The 16757-nt window shown below is 50.2% G+C and overlaps 2 long non-coding RNA genes across 3 annotated transcripts; one reads left to right on the top strand and one right to left on the bottom strand.

The window, feature by feature from the left end:
- Positions 1-4177: 4177 nt before the first annotated feature.
- On the bottom strand, positions 4178-11422 carry LOC107183340. Its single transcript, XR_001514125.1, has 3 exons — positions 11189-11422; positions 5686-5762; positions 4178-4325 (listed from the first exon to the last, which is right to left on the bottom strand). It is a non-coding gene; the product is annotated as an uncharacterized LOC107183340 (long non-coding RNA).
- Positions 7438-13189, top strand: LOC102757146. Of its 2 annotated transcripts, XR_001514123.1 has the most exons (4): positions 7438-7921; positions 8352-8427; positions 8992-9093; positions 12827-13189. It is a non-coding gene; the product is annotated as an uncharacterized LOC102757146 (long non-coding RNA). The 2 variants fall into 2 exon arrangements; XR_001514124.1 differs by lacking the exon at positions 8992-9093 and having other exon boundaries at positions 7451-7921.
- Positions 13190-16757: the final 3568 nt, after the last annotated feature.

Raw genomic sequence — 16757 nt, 5'->3', positions numbered from 1 at the left:
GGCATTCTCTACCATCACACTCAGCCCATTGGGTTGTCGTTGGCTGTTTACCTGCCTGTTTCCTCCTTGGGACTCTGACATTGATGCTCAAGGGCAGAGATAGGTCATTCATTTCTGTGTCTTCAGCACAGGGCTTGACTCAGAACAGGTGCTCTGGGAATATTTGATGAATGAATGAATGAATACAAGGCTTGAGAAAATAGCTAATATTCTAAGTAATAAGTAAGGATTTAAAACATAATGATAGTCAGTGGCAGGAGTTGCTAAAAGAAACAAGATAAAGTTCGTTCAGATTGAGTGTAAAGCTTGCTCCTAGTCTAAGACATCAACTGGACAAGGACAGGATGGGTCAGTGCTAGCTTGACAGAGCCCTTATGCGAATGCGGTGGGGGCATCGGGGTGGAGTCAGTCCCAGGATGGAGAGGGGAGGTGTTAGGAGACTAGAAGTAGGAGATCCGACAGAATTAGCAAGAGTACAGCATCCAGAGCGTGGAAGATGGCAGCCCTTTCTATAGTCCCTTCTGGTTTCACCTCTGGAGTCCAGGGATGTGAGAGAGGAAGATACCTGACTGGGCAGGGGCCAGGGTCAGGCAAGAAAGGTGCTCAGGGTGCAAAATGGAAAGCAGCCCTCACCCCCAGGCCCCTGCAAGTGCGGGGCAGAGACCCAGGGTTTCTTCAATGTTGCCGCCTGCCTGCGCGTCTGTCCTCTTCCCCCGGCCCTGGCCCTGGGTCCCTGCAGAAGTGAGGAGGGTTGAATGTGCGAGAGATGTTTGCCTCAGAGATGAGACAACTCCAGATGCTCACTCCTTTCAAATAGTTCAATCTTTTCACCTCCCCAAGGCTCTGTTTAGACTACTCTTCCGGCTCCAACCTGCCTGACAAAATTATACTCATCCATCACGGCTCACTCAAACGTTGCCATCCTCCCTCTTCTGGAAGAATCGCTTTAACATGCTCACCTGCCATCTTCCTCTCACCCAGGTCTGACGCTGCTGGCGTTGGAGGATGAGACACATGACCTCCCGGGACTGTTCTGTAGCCTGCCTCCTCTTGTCTTCATTTGCCCCTTGCATTTTCTGTGATCTGGTCATTAGGTCTAGAAGCTCCATAAGGTTTTGTGTTTTGTTGTTTTGGCTTGTTGTTGTTCTTGGAAGGGGCAAGATTACCGCACAGGCACATGACATGTGATTATCTGTCTTTGGTGATGTGACTGACCAGCAGGGATCATCGACTAGCTCTGCTCATTCATTAGGAAAGTACCAGATGGCGGTATTCACCATTCCTTCTGCATTTACTCGCTGGAATCCTCCTGGACAAATGAACTTCTCTTAGTGAACTAGTTGATTATGTAGGAGTTCATATAGGAAAAGCAGGACACGCTTGATTTTCTCCCCTTTATTACAGTTTTGAACATAAATGAGTTGTCTCTCTAGGACCTTCCAAAAGTGATCACTTTTGCAGTATCATTTATAAACGCATGGGCGTGAGCATAGTTGATGTTTTCACTCTTTGCCGTTGTGTATCGATGCTCCTGTTGTCCCATTTTGGCCAGTGGGGACCTCTGCAAGCTGTCTAGTGAGACCTTTGGTCACAACCTGGGTTTTCTTGGATGGATTCCTTACTGACAAGGTGTCCCAGGTTCATCTTGTACAGTTCCCGCCCTAGATCTGGAATCAGCCATTTTCCCCACAAAGACCAACCCTTTTAAAAACATAATCCTCTTATCATTTTCATATCTGGAAATTTAACAATCATCCCTTAACATGTGAATCCCATTTAAAATGATACCTTGTATGTGAGATTTTCAAAGCACTGTTATTTAACTTGACTTTCACATTTTATTCTCATAATATATCTTCAAAATCTATTGTATACATAATGCTCTCCAGCTCCATCCATGCTGTTACAAATGGTAGGAGTTCCTTCCTTTTTACTGCGGCATAGTATTCCATTGTGTAGATGTGCCAATGTTTTCTAATCCACTCATCTGCTGATGGGCACTTAGGCTGTTTCCAGATCTTAAGCTATTGTAAATTGTGCTGCTGTGAACATAGGGGTGCATATGTCCTTTCTGATGCGTGCTTCTGGTTTCTTGGGATATATTCCTAGAAGTGGGACAACAGGGGGTGAGGGTGAGGGCAAGACTGGGGGGGTGAGGGGACAATGGGGGGATAAAGACACATTTGTATACCTTAATCAATAAAAAGTTAAAAAATTCTATTGTACGAGGCAATAATAGGAAGGTAAGGGATATTATCCCCATTTAAAGACAGGAAAACTGAGGCCTAGAAACATGAAATCACTTGCTGATGAATTGAAGTTCATACGAAATAATGGCAGCCAATTAGTTCTGGTCCCTGCACTCGTTATTCTGTGGCACCCACAGAATGGGGCACATGTGGACAGCAGATGAGTTATGCAAATATGTTTTGAAAATTTTAAATTGCCTTTTAATTGCTAATCGTATTTGATGCTGTTTATTATGATTAGTTCTACCTTATTCTATATTTGAACAACTCTTCATAAAGTAAGTTACCTTTGAGTTGGATATAACTGGTCTATCGTTAAAAGCATCATTGCTATTGGAAATAAGAGTTCACCTCCTAGCTTAGAGAAAAGCCTGGGTTTATTTTTGTCCTCTTCATACAGGACTTGAAAGTCAAGGACCTTCGTGGAATCAATTTTAGGGATTTGCCAGAGAGAGTCGCAAACTGTTCATCGAATTCTCTCTGCTTTCTCCCCCATGGGAATTGCCAACTACAGAGATGGCACAAAAAGGATTTTCTTTCTGCCTCCCTCCTGCCCTCCTGCCCTCCTGAACAGATTATCTTAGAAACAAAAATGCAGAAATAAACGTTTATGGGCCCCAAGGCTCTGATGTTCAATCTATAATTTTCTCTTTTGTTTGTGTTGACCACAAATACTGCTATTTAACTTTATTTAATAAACAATATGAGGCACTGTCCAGGGCATTTTACAAATACCTGCTCATTTAATCCTTGTGTAAATCTCTGAGGTAGATACTTTTATTAGCCCCATTTTACAGAGGACAAAACTGAGGCACAGAGAATTTCCCCAAGGTGATGGGGCTATCAGGCTGGATCTGAAGGCTGTGTGCCTCCCCACGACAACATTCACGCCCACAGAACTGAAGACTGTAGGTGGTAGCCCATTTTCTGGTGGGAAACTTACCTGGAAAAAGTACTTTTAAGCCCGAACAACTGTCTTGCCTGACTCAAGTTTCCAGGCCAGGTTTAGCAGAACACAGAGGTCTTGGTTCTGGACACCAGGGGCCAGGAATTTGAAATGATATGCTTTACTTTTCCCTCATCAAGTTTGAGTTTGGCCAAGGAAACACAAACCTAGTTTGCAGCGCTAGATTCTACTTGAGGCAAGATCCCCAGATGCTGTGGTACATCCAACATCTGGATGAAGGGTCAGTTACACTTCCAGGTGTTTAGTTGGGTTTCCATGGCAGCAGCCGGCTGAATGTTTACATCGGATTCCTTTCCTTTTAACTATGGCTTTAACAATAATGATCATGATAAAAATTATAATTACGTAACAGATCACAATCATAATGGCCATCATTTGTCCAGTGTTTGCCAGGGTCTGGGACAGTGCTAAGAGCTAATGGCATAAAAGTGTTAGTCAGAGGCCACGTTTATCTGCATGTTATAGATGGGAAAATGAAGTGTAGAGAAGTTAGGCAGCTGGCTTAAAGTCGCAGAGAGTTGCACATCTCAGATTCAAAACCAGGCCTGGCCCTCGCCGGCTTTCTCAGTGGTTAGAGCATTGGCCCTCAGACTGAAGAGTCACTAGTTTGATTCCTGGTCAAGGGCATGTACCTCCATTGCAAGCTCAATCCCCCATCCTCTGTCAGGAAGCATGTGAGAGACAACCAATCGATGAGACGACAAAAATTCATCTCTCTCTCTCTCTCTCTCTCTCTCTCTCTCTCTCTCTCTCTCTCCCTCTCCCTCTTTCTCTCTCTCCACACACACACACACATTTTTTTTTCCTGAACCACAGGGAGATGTTCCATGTATCATGACCTTTTTCCTCTGAGCATTTGACTATGTGTTTTCCAAAGATGAAGATATTCTCTTACATAATCATAACCATAAATTCAAGATGACACAACACTTTTATCTGATCTGCCACCCACATTCCAGCGCTGTCAGGTGGCCGCGCAAGGCCCGCCCAGCACTTTCCCCTTCAGCGCAGTTCCAGCATCAGGCCTGGCACTTCCTTGTCCTACCTCCTCGGTCTCTTTTAAGATGGAGCACCTCCGTCTTTTCCTCTGTTGGCATCAGCCTCTCTTTCTGGTAAAACAAACAAATAAAGAAGAGGGCATCGGATAGATGTGGGTTTGAATCCTGGCCTTACCACTCAGGAGCTGAGTGCCCCCGGGACAAGCTACTTCACTTCCCTGAGTCCCAGAGTTCTCATCTGCTAGATGGGAACAGTAATAACATATGGTGACAATTCAATGAAGTCGTGTGTGACCCTGGGGCATTGAACAGGGAGACCAGTAATGATCAATACATGTGGTTGATGTAATTACCGATGCGTCAGTGATTAATATAATGTAATTAGTTCTGGCTCTGCCACTTCCTTGCTGTGTGACCTTAAGGAAGTTGCTTTGCCTCTCAGAGACCCAGTGTCCTGGGCTGTAAAGATGGGGCTTTTAAGACCTTCCTCCTGGGATTGAAGGAGAGAGCGCAGGCGAAGCACCCAGTTAAAGGCTGGTGCGTAGAGGGGCTTCGTTAACGCCAGTTCCCTTTCCCCGTGTGGATGCCCACGAGCCTCTATCAGCAATAGAGCCTCCTGCCTCCACTTTTCCTATCAGCTCCCGTTTTGTGCAGAATTTTCCAAAGGCAGGCGCAGACTTTGTGGAAATTCACTCCGGGGACAAAGCCCTCGCAGCAGCAGGCGCTACCCTGTGGGAGCTTTGAATCCCGGACATTACCGCTGTCTGAAGGAGCAACTGGAGACCTGCCCCTCCCCCAGAGGTTTCCTGCCCAGAGTATTTTGGAAAAAATCTTCTCTCTGTTGGTCAAACAAACTGCCCTGGTGGGTGTGGTGGGTGTGGTGGCTGTGGTGGGGGGTTGGGACCTGGGATGGTGGTCTCACAGGCTGCTGGTGATTCATTTGTGATTGAAATTAGAGTCTGATCTCTTCAGGGAAACTGACGTGATGACTGCCCCAGGCAGAGCCCTCCTGGTCTTCCTGGGGCCTCTTCCCAGCAGCCAGGTATAGGTATCGGCTCAGCACCACCTCCTCCGAGAAGCCTTCCCTGGCCTCTGCTTCTAATGTTACCCTCTCCCACCCCCACGGTCATGGCCCTGTTTTACTGTTTGCTTAACACTGAGCACTGTCTGAGAGCTGGTCTGCTTTACCTGTTCACCGGATTCTCATCTGTGTCCCCACTGGGATGTTAGCCCCAGTTATCGGGGACCCAGGGGACTGGGCAGTGTTCCTCTCTGTCCATCCCCAGCCCATGGCACGGTAGCCTGGTCCTGATCTGCAGGCAGACATAGAAGGTCAAGAGGGGATCTGTGATGGATGGGCGGGTTGGGACTGAGTTAGGAGGGTCATGACATTTGACCCCTGGGAGCAGGAATAAAATGTCTTCTTTTCCTTCTTTAATCAAAGTTGATTGTCATGACCCCTCCAGCCCACCTGGATGAGAAAGCCCTGGGACTGCTCCTTTCTCAGCCGTCTTCTCAAAGACTGACGACATTCTTTGCCCAAATGAGCTGCAAGTGAAAAAAAAAAAAAAGAATTTGTGGATGCGAAACGAAGTTATTGATTTGGTTGTTAAAACTCAAGAAACTCACTCCAGGTGTAGGACTGACATGGGCTAGTCTGGGAAGGGCATCACCGCCCCATCTTCCACCTCTCCTCTCATACCCCACAGGGCGTGGGATCAGGACTTGGGGGCCGAATGCCAGTTGAGCAACAAGTCATCGGTGTGACTTGGGTCAATGCTGTCTCCTCTCTCATTCATCAGGCTCTTCATCTGTGAGTCAGGACCTCAGTGCCTTCCTCGTGGGTGAGGACGGAGTGACCTACCCTCTCCAGGGCCCCAAGCACAGGCACGGAGGGCTTTCCTGATGGGCTCGGCAGGTTAGGGGAGAGTTCAGGTTCAAGGCCTCTGGGGTCAGACAGACCTGCATTTGTATCTCGACTCTCCTTCTTACAAGCCAGTGACTGTGGACAAAGCACTTCACTCTGTCAAGCCCCTGTTTTCTCATCTGTGAAATGGCTATATTCATACCTGCATATTTCCCTGGGCTGCTGGGACCATCAGCTAGAATATATATCTTTTACACAAAATATCATTCAGGTAACTGTTACTGTTTAAAGCAGGGGTGGGGAACCCTTTTTCTGCCAAAGGGGCCATTGGGATATTTATGACATCATTCGTGGACCCTACAAAATTATCAACTTAAAAATCAGCCTGTTCTATTTGTTCATTTAAGTAACTCACCCCTAATGCCTTGGCAGGGCCAGAACAAATGATTTCGCGGGCCTTATAGGGTCTGCGGGCCGGAGGTTCCCCACCCCTGGTTTAAAGCCTCACACATTTAGAACCTTCTCAGACAGAATTGAAACCATCACGGTGACCGAATCCCTAAATAAAGTCACAGATTTGTTACTCAACCAATTCCATGAAAGTGATTGGCATCATTCATTGCCAGGCCCCTGTTAAACAAAAGAGCTGATAGATAACTTTACCACATGGGGGTGCCCACTGCTCCCCTGGTTGCAAATCTCACGGGATCCTTTAGAGTTTAAGAGGAAAACAACAAAGATACAAGGCATGTGCTCTGTCGAGAGTGCAGTGGGTCCTTTGTCTTGAGGCTGGGGGGGTGGGGGCTGATGCTGCAGTGACAGAGAAAAGGTGGATGTCACTGCTCCCCAAATTTCCTCTGCTGTCTTTCCTCTTTGCAGCCTCCCTTTGCCCAGAGCAACGTGCTTCATCCACTTTCTCAACCTCGCCCGCATCTGCCTTTAGGGAGAGCATCGGCCACACCTGAGACTCCTGGTCCTGAGGTGCGCTGGTCAGGTGAGGGCCTCAGGGGACCTGGCCCTCCAAATGCACCCCTGCCGGCTGGTCTGTCAGTGGACAGAGGAAGGTGGCCTGTGGCTGAGGGCGGAGGCTGGAAGTGACCTTCCTCACTCGCCTCCACGCGCTTGTTTGCGAGAACACAGACCCACCAGTGGCCTCCGACAATATGTGTTCCGACATCATGTAAGGGACGTATTTTGCTCAGAAACATGCCCTGTTAGTTGTTGAAACCTCGTTTGCATTCCCCGAAACAAATGACGGTGCTGTATTTTCTTTTGGGGGGCAGTCAATACAAGTCTTTCATGTTGACAATGACAATATTATATTCTGCGATCTATTTGCATTTCTCTCTTTTGCGGGTTTCATTGCTTGGTATAAATCCCCAGGCTGAAGCGAATGACACTTCACTGGGGAGAAGCAGTGCGTCTTATCATAGGACTGGGCAGCTCTCCGTGCAAGGTGTCGCTGACAGGGCTTGGCTTTTGCCAAGATGCACAGGTAGGAAGCTGCACCCGTGTGTGCCCGTTTGTGCCCGTTCGGCATGTGCACGTGAAGCCTGGAAGGATTTTCTGTGGATCCACAAATGGATTTCCAAGGAGGAGCCGGTCTAAGCACACGCCGCTTCCATGTGTTACGCGTGGCCCATCCCGCCAGGACCCTGAGGGAAGGGTTGCAGCTGCTTGAGCTCTGCCCGGAGCTCTGGGCCATGTGCTGGGCAGAAAGCTGAACCTAGACCGAGAGAGAGAAGCATCTAGAGACGTGTAGAGGAGCACGCCCCTCTCCACCCTCCTGGGGGTCTCCTGGATATTTCTGAGCGTAAGAGCGTCTTCTCCCAGCAGGCAGGTCAGTACGTTTCTGAGCTAAATGAGGACACGGCCTCAGCCAGGGTTAGTATTTACCAGCTGCCCATGGAGCACTGACTATGGGCTCTGCTTTGCATGAAGCACCTCCTCATTTAATCCTCACAACAGTCCCAGGAGGTAGGTGCTGCTGTTATCCCCATTGTACAGATGGGGAAACGGAGGCCCAAGGCTCCACAGCTGGTAACTTGCAGAGTAGAGATTCAACCCCTGGGCAACTGGGAGTTATCTGTGGGAGGAGAAAATGTGTTGTCTCTGCTTGCTGGGAGAAGCCATTGGCGATGTTTATGAGATCACTCCTAGGCCATGAATAAAAATTTCAAGAAAGAATGAATGAGTGGCTTGAATGGGGGTCATTGTATCTGTTGGGTTGTCTGGCATACGTAAATTTCCATAATGTCTTTCTCTTTCAGCCACGGCTGTCTCTTTTCTTCCTTGTCTAGTGGAGTTTCCTAGGTGTAGAAGTTTCCCAGGAGCATTTGTGAGCAGGTATGTCTATGCGTGGTCGGCTCTGTTAATTTCATCCCAAATCCCCTGGAAAAGCACAGAGTCCCTGCTTCCGCTCCATTGGGAAGGGTTGGGCAGCTCAGTTCAGTTCCTTAGAGCATCTTCCTGATGCCAAGGTTTCGGGTTTGATCCCCCGTCAGGGCACATACAAGAAGCGACCAGTGAATGCATAAATAAACGGAACAACAGGTGAATGTTTCTCTCTCACACACACCCTCTTCCTTTTTTCTCTCTCTAAAAATCAATTTAAAAAATTTGAGGACACCTGAGTTACTAGACTGGTTAGGGTAAGGGAATGGGTCTTCTAAGTATTCAACCTGTGTTTTCCTTTTTAGTGAGTTTATTGGGGTGACACTGGTTAACGGAATTGTATAGGTTTCAGTGCACAATTCCACAACACGTCGTCTGTACACTTTATTGTGTGTCCACCACCCCGAGTCAAGTCTCAGGCCATCACTTTCAAAGGAAAAGTTCTGTGGTTTGGATTATTAAAGTCATAAGTGCTATCTAATTGTATTTCAAGCCCATTTATCATTTATTTTTGAGTCTAAGGAAGATTCACTCAGTCAGAAGGGGTGGCATTAACAAATGATTCCCTTTTTAACTCGGCCTGGGCCTCATTCGAACGCCCGTTTTCAGCCTGAGCTTGTAAGTATGGCATTTGTGAGTGAAATTGCCCTTGTATGTTCAGGGTAATTGAATCCCATTTTTCACTTTCCATTTCCCTCTAGAAAAATAAAAATGTTTACAGAGTTTAGCTTCTCAGTGGGGGATTTTCTAAGGTGGGAACTTCAATAGCATGAGAGAGGCCGGTGTGGCCATGACATTCAGGACGGGCTGCCAGGCCTGTGCCCGGCCCATGGACGGGCCACCTCAGGCACCTTCGAAGATCAGATGGGTTTCTCTGTTTTCACTGGAAACACCAAAGGAATGTCCACACCCCGTGCTTGGATCAGGGCTGGGGGATGAGGAAAGCTAGAATTCTGGCTAGATTTTCATCATCCATGGCGTGGCTCAGGGCAGTATTTACTGATCAGAGGCAGACCACACGCTAAATCAGCTTGGATCAGGGTCTCCGAAAATGTTGGACAAATGAGAGTGGACTTTAGGTGGCACTAGGATAGCGTTGAGTCACATAGTGATATGTGATTATCTTTCCAACTGTCTTTCCATCCTGATTATATGAAGGACACAGTCTCTGTATGATGCTTGATCTTTAACATGGTTCTTATCTGTTCTTTTAAAAATAAAGGCAGACGGGGCCTGAATGCGGGCCTTTAGACGCTTACGGCTTCTGGTTTGGGTTTAATAACATGGCTTTCTTTTTCGTGGTTTTGCTTGTGCGATGACCTTTGATTGCTGGCAGTTTTGAAGAGAAATATGTGAAGTTTCATTGTAAGACAGATGGGTTGAAGATTTTGTTTACTGTTAAGTAAATGACTGTGTTCAAAGCACTTTGAACACCGGGCCTGACGCACGACAACACTAACTGTGTACGGAGGACTCGCTGTGTAGCCAGCATGTCCTGCTTCTTACACGTGCTCCCAAGGCGTTGTCACGATCACCCTGTGGACAGGTACTATTATTTCCTCTGACTTAAGGACAAGGAGTCGAAAGCTCAGAGAGGTGCAGAACTCGCCTGCATGTCACGGGGGCCCTCGCATTTCAGAGGCACCCATCTCAGTGGCCCAGCGGGAGGTGAAAGGAGGTGGGTTTCTCCTGGCCTCACAGACTCGATTTCCAGTCTGCCCTCTGCCCTCACTAGCTGTGCCTCCCTGAGCTTCAGTTTTCCCATCTGCAAAGTGGGTGTATGAGCAGTGGGAGGGAAATGGTGCGTTTCACTTCCTGCGACAGGGTGGGCGATGCGGCTGATAGTCACGCCAACGGTAAGACAATACAGAGCTGATCCCTGGGCTGAGCCTGGCCAACAGCAGGTCCCTTCCGCCGACACTTGGGCTCTGTGTTCTCATTGTCCGGCTCTGAGTTGGCCACTGGGTGGGTGGGAAGGTGAGATGTGGTTCGCATCCCTGCAACCTGGTGAAGAAATATGTTCCCGGGGCCAGAAAGCCAAGCGGACGCATCTGGCCGGGGTGGCCCAGGAGCATGAAGGTCAGAGTTTGTGCTCCGAGCGGCTTCCCCCTTCTTGGGCTGCAGAGCTTTGGCAAGGTTCTGAGTTAAGCTTAATTAAAATTCACTCTTAATTGGGGCCATTACTTCAAATCAGCTCTACGTAATGAAGCTGTGTAATCATAATTAAGCTCCAGAAATAGAATTAGGAAGCCAAGCACGGATGGGCCCGGTGCCAGGGGCAACAGGGAGGAGACTTCTGGAATCACCGAGTTTTCAGATAGTCACGGCCTCTGAGTGGGGTGATGGGAGGAACCTCAGCGGCCCCACCATCAGGACAAGGAACTCACCAGAAAGAGGGTTTGGGATACAGGGAACCCCGAGAGGCAAAGCTTGAGAGGCACCAGGCAGAGGGGCCCAAGTGGTGATGAGAACAGGGTCCCCTTGGGAGGAGGCCCAGGCTGTGCTCCTAACTTTTGGGTTAGACAAGGGCAAGTCTGCTCTCCAGCAACTGTGTCCCCCGCTGGGAAGTCAGGGTCAAGGGCAGCTGTTTCCAAACAAGGACATCTCTCTCCCGACTCATGCAGGGCTCTCCTCAGGGGTTTCCTGGAAGGCAAGTCAGGGGCAATGCCTCTGCTTGCGTGACCCTCCACTTGAAGGCACGTGAGGCACTTACCTTTGCAGTTATTGGTGTTGCCGTTTGGGTGGTAGCTTCTCTTTTTATGCAGGCGAGTTATCCGCTCCCACGCTGGTAAGCCAGTGAAGATTGGGAGCGTGGGTTTTGGAGTGAGCTGATCAGAGGTTGAACTCCGGATGTGCCAATGACTGGCCAAGTGTCTAGGGCAGTATTTACCCCACTCTCCGTTTCTCCATCTGTCATGAGAGAATTATAATAGAAGACGTCTGAAAGGCTATTCACCCAAAGCACTTCATCTGTCATGAGAGAATTATAATAGAAGACGTCTCAAAGGCTATTCTCACAATGATATATACACCCACAGCACTTCGAACACCGGGCCTGATGCACGACAACACTAACTGTATATGGAGGACTCGCTATGGAGCCAGCAGTATCCTGCTTCTTACACGTGCTCCCAAAGCGTTGTCACAATCACCCTGTGGATAGGTACTATTATTTCCTCTGACTTAAGGACAAGGAGTCGAAAGCTCAGAGAGGTGCAGTAACTCGCCCAATGTCACACAGTAAGTAAGTGGCCATTAGTAAGAGCTGCACCAATGGTAAGTATTATAATAAAGGTGCTCTATGTGCCTATGCGTTTGATCTGCTGGTCAGAATTAGTTAGATCTACAGACAACACATGCCCAGAAGTTCTACACAGGCCCCAAGGGAAGTCACTCAGCCAAGCTTGTCCCAAGTTTGTGGCTCTAACTCAGCCAGAGGAGGCCAGGCATTTGGGCTCTGAGGATAGAGCTGTGGGTGCTGATTCCAGAGCTGTGGGGTTGGAAGGAAAGAGACAGTGGGAGAGAACATCACCGAGTATGGTTTTTTTTACTTGGCATGTCAGTTGTCCTTGCTCAGAGATCTTGGGAGTCACCCTCAGGAGTGGTGAGGGGAAGCCTAGGCACCTGAGCCGAAGAAGAGCTATGTCCCCCGCCTTGAACACCCAGTTGTCCAGAGCATGGCTCATACTTCTTATGCCACCTTCATGAATGCCCACTGGGTGCCGGGAATAGCGTTGGGCCACAGTTGGCATCAAAGCCCCACGAGTCAGAAATGACCACTCCCATTCTGCAGATGAGGAAGCTGAGACTCACAGAAGCAAAGCGCTTGGCTCACTGGCCAATGCGAAATGCATTCTTTGAACCTCGATTTGGGTTTTTAATTCATTCTACCAAACCCCATCCTGTCCCAGAGATACTGCCCAGCTGGAGTGCCTCCCAGACTCTCTCCCTGCTCATCACTGAGCCAGGCCAGCGGGAAGGACCTCTCTGCCCTCAGACTCAGAACCAAATATGCCTTTGGTGCCAGGAAGGTCCTGCAGTTCATGTTTCCTAAACAGCCCAGGCGGTCATTCTGCTTGCATGTCTCCAGTGATGGGGACCTCACTACTTACTGAGTTAAATCCTTCACTTTGGATTAGAGCAGGAGGGAAATTTGGCCTCGGCCTAATATTCCTGAAGGACCCCCAGTTCAGACTTTGGATGTCATCACTACATGAGTTCTATACCAGTTACTGTATGGAAAGTGTTCATCTGTTAAATGTAAATGGTTCAATCATATTTATCACTTTTTTTTTTGCAAAGCTGTGTTTCTATTTCTTCATCTTATATTATTATTTTCTTTATGTACCAGGAACCTGAATCAAGAAAGAAAACATGAGTTGCCCGGTCCACTCCCCATGCCTAGGAGACCCCGAAAATTAACAAGGACATTCTTGTTGGGCCCTAACCTTGTATTTGCAATGTTTCTGCTTCCTGGCGAGGCTGTGGTGTGGGAATTGGAGGGAGGTCTTGCTGTGATAGGGAAAGGTTCAAGTTCACTGCCCAGGACCAGCTTTTGACAGCCAGGAAGCCCGCTGTTTTGGAGAGGAGGGTAAGTGGTGGGGGTGGTGGGGGGGCTGGTGGCCAACTCAGTTGCTCAGAATCTTGTGAGGAATGGTAGCAGCTTCCTGGTGCCCGTGCCAAGCTGCCCCACAGCACGGTTGAGGGGCCGCCTTCCCGCGGTAGTCTCTGTGAACGCCTCCCTATGGAGTGGGGCTACGCAGAGACCCCGATGCCAACCCCAACCCCAGAGAGCACCACAGAGGGAGCTAATGCCACCTCAGGGGACTGAACCCCAAATTGCAAAGGTGTCACAGACACTGGCTCACGAGGAGGCCACGTCCCTCTCCCAGCTGTGACCTCTCTGTCCTCTACCCCGAGAGCCTCGGCCTCTATTTACACTAAATAGACGCAGCGCCATTTGCCGGTTGCTGTATTTTGGGCAAGCCCAGCTGGAGGCCCCCGCAGCCAGTCTGAGCAGGCAGCCGGCCGGGCGGAGGTCACGAGGAAGGGCCTGCTCTTCCAACAAAGTTTAGCAAACACCTTATCTCCCCAGAGCAGGTGAGGTAATGTTTATGAAAGATCACTCTGTCCCCTTCCACCGGGCGGGGGTGCAGCTGTGACCAACCCATGCCCCATGGACTCCCCTCAGCTACCCTGCCTCTCCCGGGCAAGCCCACAGAGCCTCAGTGTCCTCGCCTGTAAAGGGGACCCAGCTCATGCGGTCGCCCTGGCGAGGAAACAAAGCCCACACATAGGGCTGAGCACGGCGCGCTGCGAACAGGCCATCCTCAGCGAGCATCACCGCGGTCACCATCCCGGCTCCAGTGCGCCAGGCCTGCTGTGTGGGAGCCAGGCTCTCACAGATGTGGCACAGCTGGGCTCTGAACGCACCCGTCCAGTCTCAAAGACAATGACCTCACCCCGACCAGCCTCTGCGTTTTCCCTCAAAACAGCCTGATTTTCCTCCCAACCTTCCCCCGTGGTCTTGCCAAGAAGGAAATCTAGTTTTCCATGAACACCGAGGAGAAATGAACCCGTTTCCAAGAACCTCAGAGGATGATGGTGCGTCTTTCCTGCAGGGTCTTCGGCTTCAGCCACCATGTGTGTCTCCCGGTGCAGGGAATTCCTCCCTCAGCCGGTGACCTCTAGCAGACTCAAGGGCAAAGTTCAAACCAGCCGCTGTGCCCCACACCCTCACTTCTGCAGCAAGACCCAAGGACTCCAGAGCAGCAGTTTTCATTGGACAACCAAAGATGCTGTTTATCATTTGTCTCCAAACACACTCTATGTTGAAAAATCTTGGCTAGCTATTACTTTATCGGCGTCAATCAATGACAAATTATGTGTCCCATTCTATCCCAAATGAAGACTTCAGATTGGTGTGGGGTGATCAGTGCATGGCAGTGATTCGGTGCCCATCACCTGCCAGGGGGTCTGCTGGACAAGTACATGATGGCCTTAGCTCATTGAATCCTCCCACCAACCCTCAGAGGTCACTACCTGCATTATCCCCACGACACAAGTGCAGGGACCCGTGCTCAGGAAGGCCACCGAGCTAGGAAGGGGCAGAGCTGGGAGATCAGAGCTGGGCCGCGGAGGATCGTCACTGGCAACATACTGAGGCCGGCAGGGTACGCACCCAGGCATGTGCGACCTGGAGCCCTTGAATGCCTCTGAGGGCCCTGCCAGGGTGGGCACCCTCCATGCGATGTCTCCCAGGGCTATAGGTGGCTAAGGAGCTGCGGAGGGTTAAGGTGAGACCCAGGAGGACCCCCAGCCATCCTGGGAAGCCGGACCGGTGCACACAGGACTTCTCAGCACAGCACATGGTGACGCTCACCCGACAGGACACAGGCTTCCCATAGGGGGGCAGGTTGGATCAGGTGACCCATGAGGCAAGAGAGTAGAGTGGTCAGCACAGGGGCTTGCAAACTGGGCAGGCAGGGATTCTTCCATCTGATAGGTCTGTGAGCCGGAGCGAGGCTCCGTGACTTGGTTTTATGACCTGTAAATGGGTCAGTACAACCTACCCCAGTGCTCTTCTGATGATTTGGGGAGAGAAGACGTTACCTGATGCCTGGAAGACAGTAGGTGCTTGATAATTGAGAGTTGCCATTCTTACTACTGGGCGGGTGATGCTCTAGGAGTCTCCCTTGGTCATAAACTTGAAATATTAATTTCTGCCTCATCCAGAGGCTGGGGCACAGTAAGACAGGGTTGTGGCTCTAGCCCTGGCCACCTCCAGCTCCAGAGCAGCCCTCCATGGGTTGTTGCTCCCACTTCACAGTCTGGGAGAGGCGTGCCTCCTCTGTGCCAGGACAATGTGCTGGACAGTGGACCTGGAGAGTTGAAAAGCCAACCGACTCAAGGTAAGAGAGAACAAAGGAAGGATGGAAGAGAAGGGTGGGGAGAGAGATGGGAGAGAGATGCAGAGATGATACTGGGAGGCGGGGTGTTGTGGCTGGTGAGGGACACAGGGTCTGGCATCACATAGGCCTGGGTTAGATGCCTGGTTCTACCCTTCACCATGTGTAACTTTGGGCAAATCACCAACTCTCTCTGTGCCTCAGTTTTCTCATTTGTAAAACAGGGTTACGAATGGTTCCTCCTCCAGAAGTTTGTCTTTAGAGAAGCTATAACGAAATAACATACTAGGATGTAAAAGCACACTGCCTGGTTCGCGCTCAATAAAACTGAGCCATAGCATCGTAGTAATTATCTCCTGGTCAAGTGATCCTCGCGTTCTCTCAAAGACCCATTTTACAGGTAGGAAAGTCAAGGGGAGGAACGGAACCACGCAGATGTGTGTGTCCTTTCACTTGCACCCTGTTGCCACCTGGCTGGGCTGATTCCTGGCCTCTTGACCTTCCTCACCCCTGGGGCTGCCTGTCCTACAAAGAGACTTCCCGGACTCTTCCAGGCTTGGACAGCGCTCAGCAGCAAAAGCTGCAGGAGCTGGCCTCTAGGGGGCAGCAGGACCTTGGAAACCAGGCTGGCTGCAAGACTAGGCTGAGCTGGCTGTGAGCTTCAGTCACATAAGAGGCAATGGGGGACCCTGGGGAGCTGGAGTAAGGGCTGGGGATGCGAGAGCGGGGGAAGCAGAGGGGCACTGAATGAGGATGCTGGCCGCCTCTGCAGCCCCCTCTCCCAGCCAAACCTGTCCAGTCCCTGCACCCCTCCTTGGGCCATGGGATTAAACGTGACACAATCCCAGTCCTCTAGCAGTGAGAAGCCGGTGCAGCCTGGGGAGCGGCAGGGCCAGGGAGTGGGGGAGGCTGGGGGTGCGTCATGCTGGAGTGATCAGAAAAAGCTTTTTCCAAGCCACAAGGACCAAACAGAGCCCAGGGCGTTTTCTGGAACTGCTCGTGGACCCCTAGGGCCTCCGCCTGCAGAACCGGCCCAACCCCATGTGTGGCTCTAGGGTCCTGGAGAGCCTTCCCCAGGCCTCTGTGACTGAGGCTTGTTTTGGCCAGTGGACCAGGGGATCTTCGTGCAGGTTCACATCTGGCCGCCTCTGCTCTGTGCTGGCAGCAGAACTACCTCCCAGAAGGGCCACAGAAATGACAAATACCGCTGCTCATTGCTCACCCGTGCCAGGCCCTGAGCTAAGGGTTCTGTGGGTATTGTTCCATGCTTCCCCCCTTTCACAACAGTCCTTCATCTGCTCTTTACAGATGACGACCTGAACTGAGGCTCAGAGAGGTGAAGTGCCGTGCCCACGGGCACACAGCATTCAGTAC

This window comes from Myotis davidii, unplaced genomic scaffold (assembly GCF_000327345.1).
Source record: "Myotis davidii unplaced genomic scaffold, ASM32734v1 scaffold399, whole genome shotgun sequence".
Classification (NCBI taxonomy): Eukaryota; Metazoa; Chordata; class Mammalia; order Chiroptera; family Vespertilionidae; genus Myotis; species Myotis davidii.
Note: the sequence above shows the minus strand (reverse complement) of the source record. Positions and strands in the feature narration are given on the sequence as shown.